We start from the raw sequence: 24,295 nt of genomic DNA on the forward strand, positions 1-24,295 counted from the left end.
CTGACTTGGAACACTGCATAGTTTCTGACATCTGATAGATGAGAAAAAAGGAATCCAGCTGATGTAACACTCTTGAGGTCAAGATAATCATAGTAATAACTGCTGCTGCTCCTAATTTCTCAATAGAACATGTGACATGACAGAAGCTTTCCATAAATACTTATATTCCACCAATCTGACAAGAAAGGGCTTATCGAACTTACTTCACAGGAGAGAGCCCAAGGCTCATAGAGTTATGGTTTGGATTTGTGCTGAAATACATAGGGCTGGTAAATGACAAGCTGGCAATAGACTCCTGCTCTACAACTAGATTTACCCACTCCAGTGTTCTTGCCTGGAGAATCCCAGGACGGGGGAGCCTGGTGGGCTGCCGTCTATGGGTCGCACAGAGTCAGACACGACTGAAGCGACTTAGCAGCAGCAGCTACACTACTTTAGCACTCATACTGTTGTTCTCCTCACAACCTGAGACATACCCTTGTCTTTGTTCTTTAACAAGTCCTTTTAACATTTGACATTTCCTTTTCCTTATATATTTATCATTTATTTATTTATTAGGCTGTGCTGGATCTTAGTTGCTGCACGTGTGGTCTAGTTCCCTGACCAGGGAGCGAACCTGGGCCCCCTGCATTGGGAGCCTGGAGTCCTAGCCATTGGACCACCAGGAAAGTCCCCACCCTGTATCTTTTATTTCAGTGCTTTTCTCAGTACTCCAAAATTTGTCCCTAGGTGATAGAAAAGAATGCCCTCGTGCTCAAGCTACTGGATCGAAATGTGTAGCCAGAGCAGTAAGAATACCAGATATACTTAAGCCAATGATATGTATCCCTTATTCATTACTCATAGATAAGTGAAAGAAACAATATTCAGGGACAGTACAAGCATGTACATTGGCCATGTTAGATAACCTCTGAAGAGCAAGGAGTCTCCATATCATCCTTACAGCCTCTTGCCTGTGGAAAGTAAACCTATCAGAACAGAAATGACATGAGAATCGTCACCTGACTGATGAGATAGATTGATCTACTTTTTTCTCCTTAAAGGACTGCCCACCTGTCCTGGGACTCCTGCCTTGGAGTCCCATCTCCCGTCACTCCTGGGACAGGGACCCATTCTCTGTAGCACTGCAGAGCAAACATAGCTCAGGAGTTTGTAGAGACATGGAATTTCCCCAAAGGCCTTTAATCCAAGACACAGAAAGTAAGATGAGGGCCCCAGGTAGGAGGATTGAGGAGAGCAAGACCCAAGAATATGGGGGATGGTGGTCACTGGGATAGCACTCCCTTCTGATCTCAGACACAGAGGAATTCAGAACTGGTGGGCTTAGGCTATTAGCCTTGGTATAGCCTCACTTATTCTTCAGGTTTGTCAAACTCCCTTCACTGTGCCACTTAGGCCTGGTGACATAGTGAGTCCTACTCACTTCCTCCCAGAGGATCACATGGAGGTAAGGAACCTCATCCTGATCAAAGGGAGCAGCCAAAGCTCAGCAGAAGGATGATTTCCACGTTGTGCCAGAAGTCAAGGTAAGGACCCTGAATTCTTGAAAAGACCACTAGCCTCAAACAGTGGGAGCAGAACATATTCCTTCCACTCCTATTAACCTCAGAAGACCATGGCCTGTGGTGGGCCTATGAGGCAAACTCCTCTTCTTCCTCAGGGATCAGGAAACTAGTGGCCTGGGTGGAGAAGCTTTAAGGCAAGTCAGGGAATGTTTCCAGTTGGGGAATATTTCCAGGTTCTTTCCAAGACAGTGAGGACAGCAAAGAATGTGGGAACACAAATACCAGGATGGCCACACAGTATGTTCCCTACTCTCAGCCTAGAAGGCCTCAGGCAGATTTACCAGGCCAAGGGGCCCTTCAGCTCTGACGGAGCAGTAGCAGGAAAGTTAAGGTTTGGTCTGATGGTGGTGTTCACATGTCAACAGAAGGGGCAGTCTTGAGCTTGGCTGAGAGTCAAATTTGGGACCCTGATTTGGGCCCCTGAGAGGAACCATCTGTCATTCCCATGGAGCTTGCCACAGCTTTCATTCTTGTGAGACTATGGGTAGGGGTGGCTAGATAAGGCCACTCTTATTTCCTCCTCCAGGCTCACAGGGAGGTATCGGTCTTACTATGAGAAGACAGGCCTCAGGTCAAGAAGGAAGGGATTCCCCAGGCCCCACCAGAAGTCAAATTGTGAAGCCGAGTGGAGACTGAGGGGTCTATTCATCCCTGAATAGAAGGAACAAAGGAGAGTCCTGCCCTCCCCTTTGATGTCAGTTCTAGAAAGCTCAGGGGAAGACTGTCAGGCAAGGCTCTCCCTCACATATTATACCAGGCCTTCTTCTTATACCAGGCCTTCTTCTTCTTGTTGAATTGCTAAGTCATGTCTGACTCTCTTGTGACTCCATGGACTGTAGGCCGCCAGGCTCCTTTGTCCATGGGATATTACAAGGAAGAATTTGAGGCTGGGTTGCCATTTCCTCCTCCAGGGATCTTCCTGACCCAGAGACTGAGTCTGCATCTCCTGCAGCTCCTGTATCTCAGCAGATCCTTTCCTGCTGAGCCATCAGGGAAGCCCTATATCAGGCCTAAGGGAGGTGAGATCTTCGTTGCAAAGTATAGTCACCAGTCCTGAGAAGCGAGGGATATGGTCGGTGCCTGCCAGGCACTGTGGCAGATGCTTTACAGTTACCACCACATGCCAGCAGTCCTTCCAGACAGGGCTTGTCAAACTCCCTTCACAGTTAAAGAGCACGAGGCGCTCTCAGAGAGTTTAATGAAGTGACAAACTTTTCCATGGCTGTTTAAGTGACAGGGATGGCCAAAAGCCCTTGATTTGAGTTAGTCTAAAGCTCACCCTCTCACTCCTGCAAGCCTGATCTGACCTTATGCCCTTAATTCCCTTTTTATTCTCATTACTGTGAAATGTATGAAGCATTAAGAAGAGGGACTCTCAGGTCCAACTATTATATTTTAATACATAGCCAGAGCAATAATAATAATAATGCCAAACTAAATGTGACATATGAAGAGAGGAAAAAAGAGATAGTATTTGCTAACAATAGGATCATCTGTCCATACATATGAGGGTTCAGACATCTTAAAAGATCTGAACGTTTTTAACTTTCAGATAAGCTTATAAGATCATAAGGGACTCAAGAAAATCATCTCACAGCCATTCCTTTGTATAAAAAATATCTATTAGATCTAAAATATAAAGTTTATTTATTAGAACAGCGATTGTCTGAGAATTCTGGCTGAAGGAGAGAAGGGACAGGTTACCACGTTTTGTTTCTCTCACAGGTCTCTGCCTGGGCCCCCTTACTTATGCCATGGATTTCCTATCTCTTATCACTTCTAGGGCAGGGATTCCTTCTCTGCAAGGTCCACAGTAGAGAAAGTACTCAGGGCCTTTCAGGAATGTGGCATTTCCCAAGAAGGCTTTAATCAAAGGGGCAAGGGCCTTTAGGAAGACACCCATGCAACTGGACTGAGGAATGCAACACCCCAGAATATTAGGTGTAAGAAGGCTTCAGGCAGAGCTCTCAAGCTGAACATCTCTTTTCTCTGTTGTCTCAGTACAGTTGTCAGGGACGTGAGACCTTTGGTCTAAGGAGGGCAATCTCAGGTCAGAGTAGGAATTGTCAAATATATATGTGAAGCCCCTTAAAAAGAAGTGAAAGAAATAGCCACCCAGAACCACTGGGGTTCTGTAGTGTCCACTTGCTGCTGTCAGCCCTCGGAGGTCCTGAATTCCATCGTAGGATGAGGAAGAGAGAGGCCTTGAGAGCTGAGAAAGACAGAGCGCTACCACCATGGGCAGGGCACGTTCCAGAACCAAGTCTGCCAGCTCCTCCCACATAGTGACATCCAGGGCAGATCCTTCAACTTGAGGTTGAAAAGAGAAGTAAGTATTCCAAGTAATTGAGTGCCAAGGTGGATCTGAAGGGAACACATTTTATGCCTTGTTTTGTCCTTGCTTGACCTCAGTAACTGGGAGATGTATCTTTTTCTGTTTAGGGCTTTCTTTTTGGCACTATTGAAGTAGCCTTTTGTAATTGAAGGTTAATTTGACTTCCGTATTTGTGTTTATGAACAAAGTATATCCCATTTATTGCTGTATTTCAGTATAAGTACAAAGGTTTTTATATTGAGTCAGAAATCCTTGAATCTCCTTTTGTGGTTCAGAACAAGATGACAGGACAAGAGAATTGGGAGTTTTTTGCCAATGATAATGGACAGTGAGTGAAATTGTTCATATTGGGAAATATAAAAAAAAGGTCTTGTCTGTGTGGCATCTGCAGTACAGTGGAACAGGAATTCCCAGCCCCTGTTTCCCCTCAGCAACCGAGATCTTAAAAGTATATAAGTAGCAAAATAACCTTTATAGAAGGTCCAGAGTCCAATTAAGAAATTGCAGTACCACAGGTAAGCATACATCTTAGATCAGCTGCACTTGAAATGGGTAAGAAACAACACACACACACACACACACACACACACACACACACACACGTGCACTTATGGATCATGAATAGCACTATTCATCTATGATAACCAGTTTCTATACTAAACTGTTATCTCAACAAATGTGATCACCAATGGTTCACAGCTATTTCTTACTCTGTTTAGTACGATACTCTAAACTTTGAGTAACACAATAGGACTCATGTGAAGTGCCCCTAGTGGTGCTGGAAGTGCTCTCACGAAGCGGAGAGAAGTCATGACATTATACAAAAAGTTGAGTTGCTCCTTGTATACTGATTTGGATCTGCAGTTGTGGTTGCCACCATTTCAAGATGAATGAATCCAGCATAAGCGCTACTGTAAGAAAAAGAAAAGGAAATTTATGAAGCCATCACTGCAGCTACACCAGCAGGTGTGAAAATCTTGTGCTTTTTGTGAAATAAGTTTTTATCTTGTATTGAAAATATAGCTTGTATGTGGGTGCAGGATTGCTATAAGCAAGGCATATCTATAGACTTGAACATGATTGAAGAAAAAGCAAAGTCATTATGACAACCTAAAGCAAAAGTGGGTGAAGGATCTAAAACTGGAAAATTTAATGCCAGCAAAGGATGACCTGATAATTTCAGAAAGAGGTTTGACTTCAAAATATCTAAATAATAGGGGAAGCAGCTTTTGCAAACAAGAGGCAACAGGTGGTTTCCCATATGTCATTAAGAAAATCACTGGGTATTAATTTTGTATCCTGCAACTTTACCAATTCATTGATGAGCTCCAGTAGTTTTCTCACAGCAACATGAGGCTTTTCTATGTCTAGTATCATGTCATCTGCAAACAGTGCCAGTTTCACTTCTTTTCCAACTTGGATTCCTTTTATTTCTTCTGTTCTCTGATGGCCACGGCTAGGACTTCTGAAATCATGTTGAGTAAAAGTGGAGAAAATGGACATCTTTGAAATTTTCATATTAAGTGAAGTCTGCTGCTGCTGCTAAGTCGCTTCAGTCATGTCCGACTCTGTGCGACCCCATGGACGGCAGCCCACCAGGCTCCCCCATCCCTGGGATTCTCCAGGCAAGAACACTGGAGTGGGTTGCCATTTCTTTCTCCAATGCATGAAAGTGAAAAGTGAAAGTGAAATCGCTCAGTCGTGTCCGACCCTCAGCGACCCCATGGACTGCAGCCTACCAGGCTTCTCCGTCCATGGGATTTTCCAGGCAAGAGTACTGGAGTTGGGTGCCATCGCCTTCTCCTTAAGTGAAGTCAGACAAAGACAAATATCACATCACTCAAATGTGGTGTGATAGAATTCTATTACTATACACTGTCCCATCTCTCTCTTGTGAATGGATAAACGGCACATTAGCCTGTCATCACAGGTAAGTGTTTTCTCTTAAAGTAACAATGTTTTCAGTACTTTATTATAAATATGACTGAAATGGTGTAGGATATAAAAATTTTTAGTGATCCATTCATTACTATATATGCTTGGCTACCATGAAGCAATCCTATCAGTTACACTAGGCTACTATAAAGCAATCATATTGCTGCTTCTTCATTATTGATGCTTGAATCATTATACCTGTAACTATGAATTGCTTTTCACATTATTATTCATTGTTGATATTTAGTGTTTTGCATCTATAGTCTTTGTCATATAAGGCAATAAATATATATGACAATATATATAATATTGTCAATAAGGCAATTGTCTTGACAGACAGTTCTTACAAATGCATGCTGTAAACTTACAATATTGATAAATACAGTCCTGTGAATATATTTTCTCAAGATTTTCTTAATAACATTTTGTTTTCTCTAGCTTACATTATTGTAAGAATACAATAGCTAATACTTATAGCTATGTCAACTAGAAAGAAAGGAATACATCAAGGTTGTGTATTGTCACCCTGCTTATTTAACTTATATGCAGAGTACATCTTGCAAAATACTTGGCTGGATGAAGCACGAGCTGGAATCAAGATTGCAGGGAGAAATATCAATAACCTCGGATTTGCAGATGATACCATCCTTATGGCAGAAAGCAAAGAAGAACTAAAGAGCCTCGATGAAAGTGAAAAAGAAGAGAAAAAGCTGGCTTAAAACTCAACATTCAAAAACCAAAGATCATGGCATCCGGTCCCATCACTTCATGGCAAATAGATGGAGAAACAATGGAAACGGTGAGAGACTTCATTTTGGGGGGCTCCAAGATCACTGCACATGGTGACTGCATGTGCATGTGCAGTTGCTTTTCACTTGGTATAATGTTTCAGTTATGCAAGATGAACCAATTCCAGAGATCTGCTGGGTAACATTGTGCCTATATTTAACATTACTGTATTGTGTGCCTAAATATTTAAGTGAGTAGATCTGATGTTAAGTGATTTTACCACATCAATCATTTGAAAAGTTGATTGTCTTGCTCCCTGTCTAGGACAGAGGAAGATGATTAAGTGCAAGCATTTAGAGAACTCTTTTATAATGTTAGTGAGAATGTCAATGTGTGCAACCATGGTGGAAAACAATATTGAGGGTCCTCAAAAAATTAAAAATTGAATTACCATATGATTCAGCTAGCCCACTTCTGGGTTTTAATCCAAAAAAATTAAAATTAGACTCTCCAAGAGATATTTTCATTCCTGTATTTGTTGCAGGATTATTCACAATAACCAATACAGGGAAGCAGCCTAAATGTCCGTTGATGTATCAATGGATAGATATATGATATATATATATCATGGAGTGTTGTGTGTGTGTGTGTGTGTGTGTGTCCTCAGTCACTCAGTTGTGTTTGATTCTTAGAGAGCCCATGGACTGCAGCTCACCAGGCCTCCCTGCCCTTCACTCTCTCCAAGAGTTTTCTCAAACTCATGTCCATTGAGTCAGTGATGAGATCCAACCATCTCGCCTTCTGCTGCCCCTTGTCTTCTGGCCCTCAATCTTTCATTCCTAGCATCAGGGTCTTTTCCACTGAGTCCACTCTTTCCATCAGGTGGCCAAAGTATTGGAGTCAGATTCAGCATCAGTCCTTCCAATACATATTCAGGGTTGATTTCCTTTAGGATGGACTGGCTTGATTTCCTTGCTATCCAAGAGACTCTCAAGAGTCTTCTCCAAGATCCCAGTTTGAAAGCATCAGTTCTTCATCACTCAATCTTCTTTATGGTCCAACTCTCACATCCATACATGACTACTGGGAAAACGATAGATTTGACTACAGGGACCTTTGTCGGCAAACTGATATCTCCATTTTTTAATACACTGTCTCGCTTTGGAGCCTTAGTTAAAAGCAGAGCCTTCAGCGAGAGGTCATTTCAAGGGAAGTTGCCTGGTGGGCTAGAGAGACAGTGGGAGTGGTGAGCACGGCCAGGTCCTCAGAAGGAGGACCTGAGAGAATCCACAGTCTCCTGGACTGGTGACCTTTACCCTGGGTTGAGGGAGCCAGAGACCTCTCCTTAAGGATCTACTCGATTATTTTATCTTGTGTGTAACTGGGCAAATTCTAGGCAAGTTCTAGATTTTTGGTTGGTGCTTAAATACGTGGACATATTCATTATTTAGATGAAAGGGTATCTGGGAGGGAAGATACTGATCAATGACAAAATTTCTAAGAACTCTGAGTTGTTTCCAATGGGGAAAGATTCTACCTCAAGCACATTCCATGTCATATCCTCTGGTGTGAATGTTATATGATTGTCCTTGCTAGGCAACATTTTAATTCACTGTGATTTTCTTTGTCTTGGAGTTTGGGTAATGTGCTGGAGTTCAGGGGGCTAGTGAAACAGCATGTGAAACAATTGACCAGCTTAAACTGGTTTGACCTTTTCTAATAGATTGTTGATTAATCACACCTTGAGTCATTTTACAAAGAAGGAAGTACATGTGTCCAAGAAGGAACACATGACCTCAGGATGACCCTGGAGCCAAGCTCTTCAGTCTGCAAAACTCAGAGAAGAGAAATATTGCCCTGGGCCATTTACAAAGTGAGAAGTCCTTCAATGAGGAAAACCTGGCTTCCTGTAACCTGAGTAGCTGAAACAGACTAATTGAAGACTAGCCAATTAGCTTTCAAGTTAGAAATTCCCCTGACCCCCTTAGATTGCACCCAGGCTCCTGGATTGAAGAGAGATTTGATACCTTGCCTCTTGCATTGATTGGCCTTGCAGTAAAGTTCTTTTCTCTAAAGCTCTTGCCATAAGTGTGGACTTCTCTGAGCATCGGGTAGTGAGCCCATGTTCCGTTAGTCTGGGCAGCCTTGTTGAGGTTTAGGACTTGTGACCATCTGCTTGATGCACTGTAGCCCCTGGTGGGCCCTCAACACCAACCCTGAGTGGCCACCTATACTGAGTTTGTCTAGAGAGTTGGCTCTCAGGTTCCTGTTTGCTAGCCATGGCACTCTGGGCTCCTCTGGCTTCTGGGGCTCCTTTCACTTTTAAGGAAGGAAACAGCTCCTGGATCAGACATCTTTGGGGTGAGTAAACTCCTTAAAATATGCCTGTAACTAAATGTGCTATATGAAGTTAGAATGTGCCTTTAGTCTAATAATCTCATCAGGACTGCTTGTTAGAGAGGACGAGACGGTTGGATGGCATCACTGACTCGATGGGCATGAGTTTGAGCAAACCCAAGAAGAAAGTGAAGGACAGGGAAGCCCGGTATGCTGCAGTCCATTGGGTTGCACAGAGTCAGACGGGACGAACTGATTGAAGAACACCACCACCACTGTGGGTTAGAGTCCCACCTAGGAGAGTTTCTTCTGTCTGATTAGAATCCTAAGGCTACAGTCCTGGGTTAAAGACCCACCCTAAGAGGACAATGTCAGAGGTTAGAGCTACTGAGGTGCTCAAATGATTGGGTTAGAGGTCTGAACACTGGCTTAAGGTTCCAGGCCTTTGGATTTAATTGCCTATGTTTGTCTGTGTCTGACTGTTTTATGTATTGGGATTGGCTAATGGGTGTTGGCTATGGGATGAATGTGGCGAGACTTTTTTCAACCTGTAATTAATGAGGGTCCTCTGAATCGGGAGATAAAACACCTTGCTCCTGGACTGGAAACTTTGCTTTATGGAGGTGATGGGGGTTTTCCCCTTTGCCTAAGGTGACAGCACAGAGGTATTGTTACAGATGGATATTCTTTGAAAAAAATTATTGGAGATATGTTGATTTACAATCTTGTGTTAGTTTCAGGTGTACAGCAAAGTGATTCAGTTACACATATATTCAATCTTTTCCAGATTCTTTTCCCATATAGGCTATTACAGAATATTGAGTATAGGAGGTCCTGTTCAGTTATCTATTTTCTATATTGGTTGTATGTGTATGTTCACCTCAAGCTTCTAATGTATCCTTGCCCACAGAGTTCTCCTATGTTAACCATAAATCTGTTTCAAATTGTGCGAGTCTGTTTCTGTTTTGTAAATAAGTCCATTTGTGTTATTTTAAAAAATTAGATTTACTTATGAGCAATATACTATGGTATTTGTCTTTGACTTACTCAGACAATCTCTAGGTCCATCCATGTTGCTGAAAATGGCATTCTTTCATTCTTTCTTATGGCTGAGTATTCTTCCATTGTATTTAGGTATCACATCTTTTGCATCTGTTGATGGACCTTTAGGTTGTTTCCATGTCTTGGCTCTTGTAAACAGTGCTGCAAGGAACATGGGGGTGCTTGTTCCTATTCAAATTATGGTTTTCTTCAGATATATGCCCAGGTAGTCTATTTTTTTTAATTTATTGGAGTATAGTTTTACAATGTTGTGTTAGTTTTAGGAATATAGCGAAGTAGTGCTTTTACACACACACACACACACACACACACACATATATATATATATATATATTCATTTTCAATTTCTTTTCTCATCTAGGTTATCACAGAATATTGATTAGAGTTCCCTGTGCTATGTAGGAGGTCCTTATTGGTTATATATTTTATATATAGGAGTGTAAGTATGTTGATCCCAAGCTCCTGATTTATCCCTCCCTCACTACATTTCCCCTTTAATAACCCTAAGTTCGTTTTCAGGATCTGTAAGTTTTCTGTTTTGTATTATATTCATTTTATCACTTTTTAAAATTAGATTCCACATATGAAGGATATATTTGTCTTTAACTTACTTCACTTAATATGACAGTCCCTAGGTCCATCCATGTTGCTGCAAATGGCATTCTTTCCTATGGCTGAGTAATATTCCTTTGTATTTCTGGACCACATGTTTATCTACTCCTCTGTTGATGGACATTTAGTTTGCTCCCATGTCTTGGGTATTGTAAATATTGCTGCAATTTACACTGGAGTGATTGTTCCATTTTCAAATTATGATTTTTTCAGGATATATGCTCAGGAGTCAGATTGCTGGATATTATGGTAGTATTATTTTTCTATTGTGTCTTATTGAGTATAATTAATTTAAAATGTTGTGTTAGTTTCAGGTGTATAACAGAGTGATTCAGTTATAAATACACATATTCACTCATTTTCAGATTCTTTTGTCATACAGATTACTACAGATTATTGAGTAGAGTTCCCTGTGTTATACAGTAGGCGCTTTTGGGTTATTGCTATTATATATACATCTTAGTTGTAGATGTGGGCTTCCCAAGTGGCACAGTGGTGAAGAATCACCTGCCAATGCAGGAGACACAAGAGAAGTGGGTTCAGTCCCTGGGTCAGGAAGATCCCCTAGAGCAGGAAATCGCAACTCACTCCAGTATTCTGACCTGGAAAATTCCATGGATGGAGGGTCCTGGTGGACTACAGTCCATGGAGTCACGAAGAGTCAGACACAACAGTCATGTATGTTTATCTCAGGCTCCTAAAGTATCCCTCCACCAACATTTCTCCACTGGTAATCATAAGCTTGTTTTTGATATCCATAAGTCGGTTTCTATTTTGTAAATGAGTTTATTTGTGAAGTGAAATGAAAGTCGCTGTCTTATCCAACTCTTTGCAACCCCATGGCCTATACAGTCCATGGAATTCTCCAGGCCAGGATACTGGAGTGGGTAGCCGTTCCCTTCTCCAGGGGGTCTTCCCAACCCAGGGATCAAAGCCAGGTCTCCCACATTGCAGGTAGATTCGTTACTAGCTGGGCCACCAGGGAGGCAAGTTCATTTGTGTCATGTTTTAAAAATTAGATTCCACTTATGAGTGATAACATATGCTATTTGTCTTTCTCTGTCTTACTTTACTTAGTATGACATTCCCTAGGTCCATCCATGTTGCTGCACATGTCATTAATTAATTCTTTTTATGGCTGAATAATATCCTATTGTATATGTGTACGACATTTACTTTATTCATTCCTCTGTTAAGAGACACTTAGGTTACTTCCATATCTTCGCTGCAATTCATGGGGTCACAAAGAGTCGGACACGACTGAGCAACTGAACTGAACTGATATCTTCGCTAATGTAAATAGTGCTGCAATGAAGATTGAAGTGCATGTATATTTATGAATCATGGTTTTCCCTGGATATGTACCAGGAGTGGGATTGGTAAATCATATGGTAACTCTATTTTTCGTTTTTCAAGGAACTTCCATAATGTTCTCCATAGTGACTGTGTCAATTTGCATTCCCACTGAGAGTGCAACAGTGTTCCCTTTTTTCCACACTCCATCATTTGTTGTGTGCAGATTTGGGGATGATGACCATTCTGGCTGGTATGAGGTGATACTTCATTGTACATTTCATTTGCATTTTTCTGATACTTAGTGATGTTGAGCATCTTTTCATATGCTTTTTGGTCATCTGTATGTCTTCTTTGAAGGAATGTTTGTTTATACACTCTGCCTACTTTTTATGGGATTGTTTATTTGACACAGAGGTGCATGAGCTATTTATATATTTTGGAGATAATTGCACTGTTGTTTGCTTTGTTTGCAAATATTTCCTCTGATTCTGTGAGTTGTCTTTTTGTTTTTGGTTTCTTTTGCTGTGTGGAAGCTTTTGACTTTAATTAAAGGTCACCTGTTTGTTTTTCTTTTTATTTTCATTACTCCAGGAGGTGGATCAAAAACCATTTTACTAAAAGAAAAAAAATACTGCTGCAACTTATGTCAAACAGTGTTCTGCCTAGGTTTTCCTCTGAGGGTTTTATAGAATCTGGGTTTACATTTCAGTCTTTCATCCATTTTGAGTTTATTTTTTTGTATGGTATTACAGAATGTTCTAAATTCATTATTTTACATGTAACTGTCCAGTTTTCAAGGCACCACTTATTGAAGAGACTGTCTTTTTTGGTTCGCTAGTATTTTTTTCAGGATTTTTCCATCTGCGTTTTTCAGTGATATTGGCCTGTCATTTTCTTTTCTTTTCTTTTTTTTGTTTTTATGCGTGCTTCTCTGTCTGGTTTTGCTCTCAGGGTGATGGTGGCCTCATAGAATAAGCTTGGCAGTGTTCCTCCCTCTGTAATTCTTTTTGCAAGAGGTTGATAGAATCTCTAAGTGTTTGTTTGAATTACCCAAGAAGCCCCCTGGTCCTGGACATTTTATTGCAAAGTTTTAAATCACTCTTTCAGTACTTGTGATCCGTCTACTCACGTTCTCTATTTCTTCCTTGTTTAGCCTTGAAAGGCTGTACCTCTCTAAGAATCTGTGTTTTTCTTCTAGATTGTCCATTTTATTTGCATATAGTTGTTTGTAGTAGTCTCTTATGATACTTGGAGTTCCACATGAGTGTATTCTTAATGAAACCAGTCCTGATTACCTTGTTGTGTGAGTATAAATGTAACATGAGGGAGTATAAAGCAGGAAAAGTACCCTCCACCACCACACAGAAGAATGCACCGTAATCCAGCTAAGGAATTTCATGCAATAGGGCACATTCTGGTGTTTCCTCACTAAAAAGTCTAGTCCTATTCTGTATCAGCCAGAATAGCAGGGAGGTAGTACTGAACTACTTTTATATATTTGTGCATGCGTGATGTTAAAAATGAAATTTTACCAGGAAAAATAGCCATTGGTTGTGGTCTTAAAGGCCATGGGCTACACAGAGGCCTTGGAGTGAATGTATTTCCCCTGGAAATTGCCCAGACATCTAGATTTGCTTGTCGGTGATCTCTGCTGGAGGGGTAAAGTATTTAGGTCCTCTACAAGAAAGATTAAACCCCAGCATGCTCAGAAAGGAAATGAGGAAATCAGTGTTTGAATGTGTGTGCTCCTGAATTGCTCTCTGAAAGTCAGCTCTGCCTGAGTCTAAGACAGCTTCCTCTTTCACTTTCTTCAATGGGATGCAATCACACTCTCAGCCTCCTACTCACTAGGTAAGTTTTTCTCCGTGGAGACTGAGACAGAGCCTGAACTTCTATAGGACCCTCTTCAGTAGACAAGCATGCCCTCAGCACATGGCCGGGCAGAAATACTAGGAGCCTGTGACCAAATGGGCTCCAGTCTTGGAACTGGTGGGACAGATTCCTTGGAAGCTGGGTAGCACATGTGCCTTTCAAGCTACAGTTTGACAACCACATATAATAATGGAAAACTTTTCAGGGTTCTTTAAGTGAACCCTCAGATCCAAGCTGGCTACCTTGAGATTGTCCATTCTTCTCAGTGGTTTCTCCAGGGAACTCATACAGCCAACGCTTTCCAGAAACCAAACTAGGAGATGGAATTGGGTCCTAAATTAAGGGGCGATGCCTCAAGTTTGCCCATTTTCTCCCTAGAGAGGAACAAAGCGCCCTGAGCCACAGATAGACAAGCCCTGAAGGCTTTCCTACAGCCTGAATGTAGGAATGAATGCAAGGGCTTTCCAGGCAGACATCAAGTTCCTGATAAGAGTGCTGGTTGATGTCGATTTCCATCCATGAAGGCTGGAAGAGGCAGCAAGCATTGGTTAAACACAGTAGGTCCAGGCTCTGTTTGCTGGCCAAAAGGTAAACTATTTTGAGCACTACAGTGGAAGAAATTGGTCAGTCAACTGCAGAGCTCAGTTTGGGCTGAGGAGTGGCCAGGAAGAGCCAAGACAGATGACCCAATAGTAATAAATTCCATCCAGGCACCAAAACACCAAACTTCAAGCAATAGCCTGAAAAGAGACATGTGAAGGAAACAAAGCCTCTGATAATCACCTTTCTTAAATACCAATTAATCCAACCTTGTCAGTGCTTATGTAACACTCCAGTCCTGGTGGTACAAAACTCTGGGACCTGGGATTATCATTTTCTACAGAATTTGAGACTCATTAACCAAATTGAGGATGATTTCCCACAAGCTTGAAGAACGTACAAAGAGAAATGGGGGGATTGAAACATAAAGCATTGACCAGTTTAAAGTGGTTTTGCCTCCTTAAAACAGGTTGTTGATTAACCAAACCTTGAGTTATTTTTAGAGGCAGGACTATGCATGTGCCAAAAAGGAGCCTACATTTCCAGGATGACTGCAGAACCAAGAGGGTTCAGTCTGTGGAACTCTCAGAGTAGCAATGTTGCCAGGGGAGAACTGTATGAAGTCCTTCAATATGGAAAATCTGGCTTCTAGCAGCATGAATAGCTTACATGAACTAATTCAAGACTAGCCAGTTAGCTTCCAAGTTTGCAGTTCCCCTAAACCCTTTCATTTTACCTCAAACTCTGGATTGAGGAGGCAGATTTCAGAGCCCCACTTCCTGTCTTCTTGCTACTCCACCTTGGATTAAAGTTTGTCTCTCAAAAGTGCATTCCATACTATTGGCTTCTGTGTGCATCAGGCAGTGAGCCCTTGCTGGGGAACACTAGTGACTGATAGGCCTGGAATTAGTCCTCTCTGAATTCCTCTAGATCCGACGCTGTTATACTGCTCTTGGCCTAAAGCAGAACTTGTGTCCCTTAACACTCAAATGTATCTTGGGATAAAAGTAAGGACTCTGGATATATTCCAATACACTTCTTCGGGCACAAAGCCTTGAAGGCTACATCAATAAATGACATGAATAAAGAAGAGAAACAGATGATAGGGACAGTAAGATCGTCTCTCTATGCAGTGTCCAATAACCTCAATCAGAATAGTACAAAACCATCTTGGATGGCTTTTTTCCTTTAGCATTGTACTCATATCTCAGATATGGTGACTTGGGTTCTAGATCACTGCAGTAAAGGTAAAATGGCCATAGAGTAAAGCATTAGGAATTTGGAGGATTCCCAGTGCTTATAAAAGTTGTTAATCCTATTGTACACTTACTAGAAGATGTCTAAAAAATACACATAGCTTAATTTACAAATATGTTACAATAGTAACAAAGACAACTGATCAGAGCACCATAAGAAATAAAATAAGGAAAGAGTTTAGTATGTTTAAAGAGTTAACAATATGTGGAACAGGGACCCCAAGTGAATACATGATGTTGGGAAAATGATGCCATAGACGTGTTCAATGCATGGTTACCATACTTTCAGTTTGTAACGAAACACAGTATTTGTGAAGCATGATTACATGCAGTAGAATGTTTGAAAAGTATGCCTGTCAATCAATTAAAACAAGTCATGAGTAGAGACTGACTCTGGCTTTTGAAAAGAATGGAGCAGCATTTTTCTCTGGGAGCACACCTCATTCTGCCCCCTGCCTTCTGTGTTATTTTCCCCATCTCAGGTCAAGTCTGGGACATGAAACTGTAAGGTTTGCATAAGGGACACTGCTCAAGAGTTTGCTAGGAATGTGGTGTTCCCCAGGAATCTTTTAATCCAAGAGAGAGACAAAATTTGGGCCCCCATAAGTGGGGTCTGGAGAGAAAACCACCATAAAATACAGGTCATTCAGAGACCTGCCCAAACTTGCTCTCAGGCCAAGAATGCCCAGACAGGACATTCCGTCTTATAAGCTTTGTAGTTCTCTGTGAGGTCAAAGTCTCAGTCTAAGAAGAATGGCCTCAGTTCAGTAGAGGGAGAATCTCAGGTTGGAGGGTCAGGTCCCAGGACTGGCCAGGACCATGGTGAGGTGCCTGAGTGAATAAAGAAGTATCACTAGACCCACAAATGAGGAGGCTTTACAGACCCCTGCCCCTATTCCTAACCCCAGAGGTTCCAGGCAGAGTTATAGGGATGAGAAGCCTCTTCATTTCTCTCTGATTTCAGCGAGGGAATGGATGGAACCTCAGTTCTGAGGAGGGTGGCATCTTGGCCATCACCACTAGGAAGATGAGGACCATCAGTGCCGATGAGAGGGTCTCTCCGACCAAGGAGGAAGGCTCACAGAATGGCGCTGCCCCTGTCAAGGAGAGATGCACAAAGAAGTGCCCTGATTCCCCACTAGGGACTCTGAGAGGTGAGGGCTTCGTTTGGGGGCAGGAGGACTCAAGTCCGTAGTGCGAAGGGTCCTGGGCTCCGACAGACGGCATGGTGAGGACCCTAAGTGATGACCCAGGGACTGCTGAACGCTGAACGACGGGGTCCCCACAGAACCCCGCCCCTTCCATTATCCCTCAGAGATCGTGCACAGGGCAGCCATAGCCGGAAGTGTCTCTGCAAAACTTCCGTGCTGGTGGCGAAGAGCTCGGACTGATGTTCAGCGTGTTCGTGTGGCTAAGAGTGGATTCTCAGGACTGATCTGTAGGCAAGGTGAGGACCTGAATGTGGACTCAAGGGACCATTCCCCCGTCCTGTAACAAAGATAACGCCCAAAGTCTCATCTCTGTGATCGGCAGGGGACAGTTCCTACAACTCTCTTAGGCTGATTTCTTTGGTACATCTTCATCTAACACATTCTGTAAGGTAAGCGATTACTTGATTCTGTAAATGAAGGAAACCTAGGCCCTAACTACAGTCACCGGGAGAGCGCCAAGTGCGAACCAGTCACAGGGCAGTAAAGATGGCGACACAAAGCAGCACCCATGCACTGAACTCCCAGAATTCTCCCCTGCCGAAACTCTAAGAGGTGAAACTTTGTTTGGAGGCTTGTGGACACAGTTCGGGAAAGGGAGGAGTGTCAGATTCTGAGAGATATGAAGATGGGGACTCTGAATGAGGACTGTAGAACACCCCGCCAGTCTTCTTCCCCCCGCCAACCCCACCCCTTCTGTCAGCTATCAGAGATCCTGGGTATCACAGCTTTGAGAGGTGAGGAAGAGAGGGCCCAGTGTTCCTCCAGCAATTCTTCCCACACCTAATGAAGCTGAGCCAAATTCTGTACTTTGTGGCTGAAGATAGCATTCAGTGTTCTATAAGTAGTATAGAACGAGGCATCCCAGAGGGTGCACAGTGTATAATTCCTTGGGGTTTGTGTTCTGTATGAGGAATTTAAAGATAAATCTGTGTTCTTATGTTCTTGCTACTTTTCAAAGGTTGCTTCTCAAAGCTTATAATCTAAGTGTACCAATGACATCGGTCACACTTACTGTTGTTTATCGGTCTTAAGGATAAGAGTTTTTCTGTTGTGTAAAACAAATGGGAAAGCTTCCATCTTATTTAATAAGCTGGTGCAAGATAACATGGCATTACAATATGTTATTTCCTTGACAATATGAAAAAATTAAGCAGGGCAATATGTGGGATCAAGAAATAGAGGGAAAGTAAGATGGATGGTATTTTGTTTCCCCATGTTTTATAGTCTGTGTTTTACAAAATTATAAGTGACCGTGTATGCTTTGTTAATTCAAAAATGTAAAATTAAATTCTAAGAAATTCATCCTCGTGCTCACAGGCTCATTTATTCCCTAAACAGTAATTGAGCTTCTGCTCATAGAAGACTCCATGCTAATACTTGGAGAACTGAGAAAAAGATCTAGCCACTCACCATAAAATTATAGAGTCGAGAAGCAGCTGTCATGTAAAGGAAATGGTGACATGACAGCAGTCAAATGTGAATTCCCTGATGCAAGGTAGTGGTGGGCCTTGGGAAAGTATAAGTCTTTCGGTGGGAATTAATTATAAGTTGAGTGCATGGCAGGCTGGATGAGGCTGTGGTAATCGTGACCAGGGACCAGGTTCTCACATGGTGGGCCGCATAGTTAAAGACAAAGCCTGGGATGGGAAACTGTCCTTAACAGTTACAGACACACTTCACTCTGTTGCATGTTGCTTTATTGTATTTCACAGGTACTGCTTTTCTTTTCTTTGTTCTTTTTCTTTACCAAATTAAAAGTTTGTGTTAGTCAACCTTGCTTCCAGCAAGCCTTTCGGCTCCATGTTTCCAACATCGTTTGCTCACTTCATGTCTGTGTGTCACGTTTTGATACCTCTTGCAATGTTCACACCCTCAGCAGCAAAAATGATGGACTCAGCGAAGGCTCAGATAATGGTTAACATCTTTTTTCTTTTAGCAAAGAGGTGTTTTTAGTTTAAGATATCTATATTGTTCTGAGGCATAATACTAATGCCCACTTAATAACCTATAGTATAGTATAAACATAAATTTTATGAAAGCACTGGGAAACCAAAAAATTCGTATGACTCAATTGTGGTATGGACTTTCCTTTGGGGGTTGAGACCCAAACCTGCAGTATTTTCTGAGTCTGCCTGTGCTTTTGGGATTGTGAGTAAATCTGAGAAAAATCATGTAAAGCTGACATGGAATGTGTCCTGTGCTCTTATTCCAGTACAGGGAAACCCGGTGGAGATTAGATGCTTTAATCATCTTGTCTTCTGTCTATGGAGTTTTTCAGAAATCATGGTGGCACTCCCCTGAGGTGGGATGATGCCTTGAAGCCACTGGACTGGCGCTCTCTGCCCTCGGTGGGGGAGCCAGAGCCCACGCCACTAAAAAATAATAATAATTGAAATCAAGTTATCTTGACTGTAGTTTGGCAAACAATAGGGAAGGAATAGACACTTGTGGGTGGTTAAATGAATGAAAGTGGGAGTGGTTTATGAAAAAGGGCAAGTGAGAGATAGGTAAGTTTGGGGCCCTTGAAGCATTTTGGAGCTTTGTGTTACATCCACTGAGGGTGTCTCCCTCATGGTGACCTTCAGTGGCATACTCTTAACTGGGATATGCTAGTTTTCCTTGCTAACCAGTATTTTTCTGATTTATTTATTGATGAGTTTGGAGATAAGTCTACTCCTGTGAAATGACCACCACAGTTTATGCCTTAAGCATATCCATTACCTCCAGAATTTCCCTCTCATCCTTTTTAAGGTTATTTTTAATCGGAGTATAGTTGCTTTACAATATTTTGTTGGTTTCTGCCATGCATCAACATGAATCGGCCATAGGTATACATATATCCCCTCCCCTTGAATATCCCCCCACCTCCCACTCCTTCCCACCCGTCTAGGTTTTCACAGAGCACCAGTTTGAGCTCCCTGCATCACACAGCAAATCCCCATTGGCTGTCGATGTTCCATATGGTAATGTGTATGTTTCAGTATTACTCTCAGTTTGTCCCTCCCTCTCATCCACCCCTGTGTCACCAAGTCTGTCCTCTATGTCTGCATCTCCATCCTGCCCTGCAAATACATTCATCAATGCTGTCTCCTAGATTCCATGTATATGTGTCAGGATACGATGTTTATATTTCTCTTTCTGACTTTCTTCACTCTGTATAATAGGCCCTAGGTTCACCCACTACATTGGAACTCACTGAAATATGGTCTTTTTTATGTCTGAGTAGTACTTCATTGTATACAGAAACCAGAGCTTCTTTATCCATTCGGTGATGGACATCTAGGTTGGTTCTGTGGCCTATCTGTTGTAAACAGTGTGGCAATGAACATTGGAGTACATGTGTCTTATTCAGTTATGGTTTCCTAAGGGTTTATGCGCAGTAGTGGGATGGTTGAGTCATGTGGTAGTTAAGTCCAAGTTTTTAAGGAAACTTCATACTCTTCTCCATAGAGGCTGTATCAATTTACATTCCCACCAACAATGCAAGAGAGTTCCCTTTTCTCCACACCCTCTCTAGCATTTATTGTTTATAGACTTTTTGATGATGGCCATTTTGACAGATGCCATCTCACCCTTTATGTTTTGTATCTGGGATAAGAACACTTACCATAAGGTTTGACCTCTTAGTGTACAGTATAGTATTCTTAACTATAAGCTCTATATTATATAGTAGATCCCTAGAACTTATTCATTTTGTAAAATTAAACTTTGTAACTTTTGATTAATACTGAAAATTGGAATACTGCCTGCTATATCAGTGAATAAACACTGTCAGTTATCGACAGTTGCAGCCACCACGGATGGTGAACCCTGAGGGAACACAGCATGTAAAAATACAGGATACGGGCCCCAGATATGTGAAGTTCATATCAAAGGAATGATTTCAGTGAGCCCCGATTCTTACATCTTTCCATATATGGAAAAGTGCTAAATTCCTTAACCAGGGTTATCTGGTTTTCCTTCATTTATCTTAATCTTTTGATATTCAGACTACCTGCCCTTTGTTGCAAAACTTCTATGTAACCTGGCTCCTCCGCTCCCTTCTTTGGAGGAGTTCTCTCAGGGTTACTCGAGACGCTGCCTCCTGGGTTCAAGTCCTAAATGTATGTACCAAAGAGAACATACCTGTCAGCTTTTACTGTGATTTTTTTTTCTTTTAATTTATTTATTTTAATTGGAGGCTAATTACTTTACAATATTGTAGTGGCTTTTGCCGTACATTGACATCAATCAGCCATGGGTGTACATTGTTCCCTTTCCTGACCCCCACTCCCACCTCCCTCCCCATCCCATCTCTCAGGGTCATCCCAGTGCACCAGCCCTGAGTACCCTGTCTCATGCATAGGTTGTGAATGTTTTTTAAGTCTACAATTCCTTTGCATTCACCCTCCCATAGATCATGGCAACCACCACTCTACTCTGTTTTTGTGACTTTGACCATTTTAGATTCTTCATATAAATGACATGCAGTATTTGTCCTTCTGTGTCTGGCTTATTTCACTGTAGCAGCAGGTCCTCTAGGTTTATCCATGCTGTAATAACTGGAGAGATTAGCTTCTTTTTAAGGCTGAATGGTGTTCCATTATGTGTATATTTTGCACCTTCTTTATCCATTCATCTGTCACTGGACACCTAGGATGCTTCCCTTTCTTGGCCATTGTGAGTAGTGCTGCAATGAACATGGGAGTGCAGAGCTCTTTTTGAGGTCCTGATTTCAGTTCCTTTGGATAGTAGTGGAATTGCGGAAAGTATTATGAGTTATTTTTGATTTTTTGAGGAACTGCTACACTGTTTTCCCTGTAAATTGGCTGTACCAATTTATATTCCTACCAGCAGTGTTGAATATGTACTGTTTACTAAGAAGCTTGCAAACTGTCTGCCAAAGTGGCTCTACCATTTTGCATCACCACTACCGAGGAATGAGAGTTCTTGTTGATTCACGTCCTTACCAGCATTTGGTGTTGCCAGTCCTTTGAATGCTGGCCATTCTGAAAGGCATGTTGTGGTATCTCCTTGTTTTTTTTTTTAATTTGCAGTTCCCTAATGGTATATGATGTGGAGCATCTTTCCATATGCTTGTTTGGCATCTCGGTATCTTCCTGGGCAAGGTATCTATTCCTATCTTTTGTCCATTTTTTATTAGATGTTAGTTTTCTTCTTATTAATATTAAGATTATTAATATTAAGAGTTCTTTGTATATTTTAGATTAGAGCCTTCATCAGACATGTTTTTTGCAAATATTTTCTCCCAGACTATGGCTCATCTTCTTGTTCTCTTGGTGTATTTTTATAGAGCAGCAGTTTAAAGGCACTGAAATCTAGCTTATCAATTATTTCTTTCATGGATCCCCATCACTTTTTTCTTTGATGATATTTTGTTGATTGGTTTGCTATGTGGCACATAGGATCTTAATTCCCCAACCAGGGTTTGAGCTCACAGCCCTTGCACTGGAGGCACAGTGTTTGTAAAATTTTAGCTTTTTTATTTTGTGTTGGGGTATAGCAAATTAACACTATTGTGACAGTTTTCAGGTGAACAGTGAAGGGACTCAGCCATACATATACACGTATCCACTCTCCCACAAACTTCGATCAGTACTACCACATAATATTAAGCAGAGTTCCCTGTGTTATACGGTACATCCTTGTTGCTTATCCATTTTAAATATAGCAGTGTGTACATGTCCATCAGAAATCCCCTAACTATCCCTGTCCCACATCGTTCCCCAACAGCAACCATAAATTTGTTCTCTGAGACTGTAAGTCTTTCTATTTTGTAGTTAAATTCATTTGTATCATCTCTTTTTAAATTATACATCTAAGATATGTCATATAATATTTCTCCTTCTCTGTCTGAGTCACTTCAGTCAGTATGATGATCTCTAGGTCCATCATGTTGCAGATTGGCGGTTGCCACAAGAAGGGGTTGGAGGATGGATGAAATGGGTGTAAATGACCCAATGGCATAAACATTCACAACTTTCACTTACAAAATAAAGAAGCCCTAGTGTTCTTTCCTGTAGAATCCCAGGGACGGGGGAGCCTGGTGGGCTGCTGTCTATGGGGTCGCACAGAGTCGGACACGACTGAAGCGATGTAGCAGCAGCAGCAGCAGCAGGGATATAATGTACAGCATGGTGACTGTACTTAATCATTGCCATTGTTAAGTTGCCAAGTGGTTTCCTACTCTCTGCAATCCCATGGATTGTAGCTTACCAGCCTCCTCTGTCTGGAATTTTCCATGCAAGAATACTGGATTGGGTTGCCGTGTCCTCCTCCAGGGCATCTTCCCGACCCAGCAATTGAACCCGCATCTCCTGCATCTACAGGCAGATTCTTTACCACTGAGCCACCAGGGAAGCACATAGTTAATAATACTGTATTGTATATGTGAAAGTTCCTGAGAGAATATATATGTTTTTAAAGCAAGCTATAGTTATTGTGGGATTTCCTGGTGGCTCAGATGGCAAAAAATCTGCCTGCAATGTAGGAGACCTGGGTTTGATCACTTAGTCAGGAAGATCCCCTGGAGAAGGGAATGGTTACCCACTCCAGTGGGTAATTCTTACTTGGAGAATTCCATCGCTAGAGGAGCCTGGCAGGCTACCGTCCTTAGGGTCAAAAAGAGTTGAACAAGACTGAGCAACTAACACTTTCTCTTCATTTTCATAGTTGATGTACAATATTTTATGTTTCAGGGACACAACAAAGTGATTCACAATTTGTAAATGTTATGTTCCATTTATACTTGTTATAAAATATTGGCTATTTCCCCCTTGTTTTGCAATATATCCTTGTAGCTTATCTATTTTAGACCTATAAGTTTGCACCTCTTAATCTTCTATCCCTGCCCTTACCCTCCCCCTTGCTGCTCTCCCCGGTAACCACTGCTAGCTTGTTCTCTGTATCTGTGAGTCTGCTTCATCTCCCTAGTCTGTTTTTTTTTTAATTCTCCAAATAAATGGTATTGTACAGCATTTGTCTTCCTCTATCTCACCTATTTCACTTAACATAATGCCTTCCAATCAATCCATGTTCTTGAAAATGGCAAAAGTTCATTCTTTTTTATGACTGAGTAATATTCTATTGTGTGTATGTGGATCTTTTCAAATTAGTGGGTTTTTTTTTTCATTTTTAGCAGTAATTTAAAGTAAGTTGAGTGCTGAAGAATTGATGCTTTTGAACTGTGCTGTTGGAGAAGACTCTTGAGAGTCCCTTGTACTACAAGGAGATCCAACCAGTCCATTCTGAAGAGATCAGCCCTGGGATTTCTTTGGAAGGACTGATGCTAAAGCAGAAACTCCAATACTTTGGCCACCTCATGTAAAGAGTTGACTCATTGGAAAAGACTCTGATGCTGGGAGGGATTGGGAGCAGGAGGAGAAGTGGAGGACAGAGGATGAGATGGCTGGATGGCATCACCGACTCGATGGATGTGAGTTTGAGTGAACTGCGGGAGTTGGTGATGGAGAGGGAGGCCTGGCGTGTGCAATTCATGGGGTCACAAAGAGTTGGACACGACTGAGCGACTAAACTGAACTGAAA

At 41.8% G+C, this 24,295-nt stretch overlaps 1 protein-coding gene across 5 annotated transcripts in view; it reads left to right on the top strand.

The window, feature by feature from the left end:
* PFKFB1 (6-phosphofructo-2-kinase/fructose-2,6-biphosphatase 1) overlaps positions 1-24,295 on the top strand; it is a 373,849-nt gene that overhangs the window by 69,637 nt on the left and 279,917 nt on the right. The window lies entirely within an intron of this gene.

This window comes from Bos indicus x Bos taurus, chromosome X, assembly GCF_003369695.1.
Source record: "Bos indicus x Bos taurus breed Angus x Brahman F1 hybrid chromosome X, Bos_hybrid_MaternalHap_v2.0, whole genome shotgun sequence".
NCBI lineage: Eukaryota > Metazoa > Chordata > Mammalia > Artiodactyla > Bovidae > Bos > Bos indicus x Bos taurus.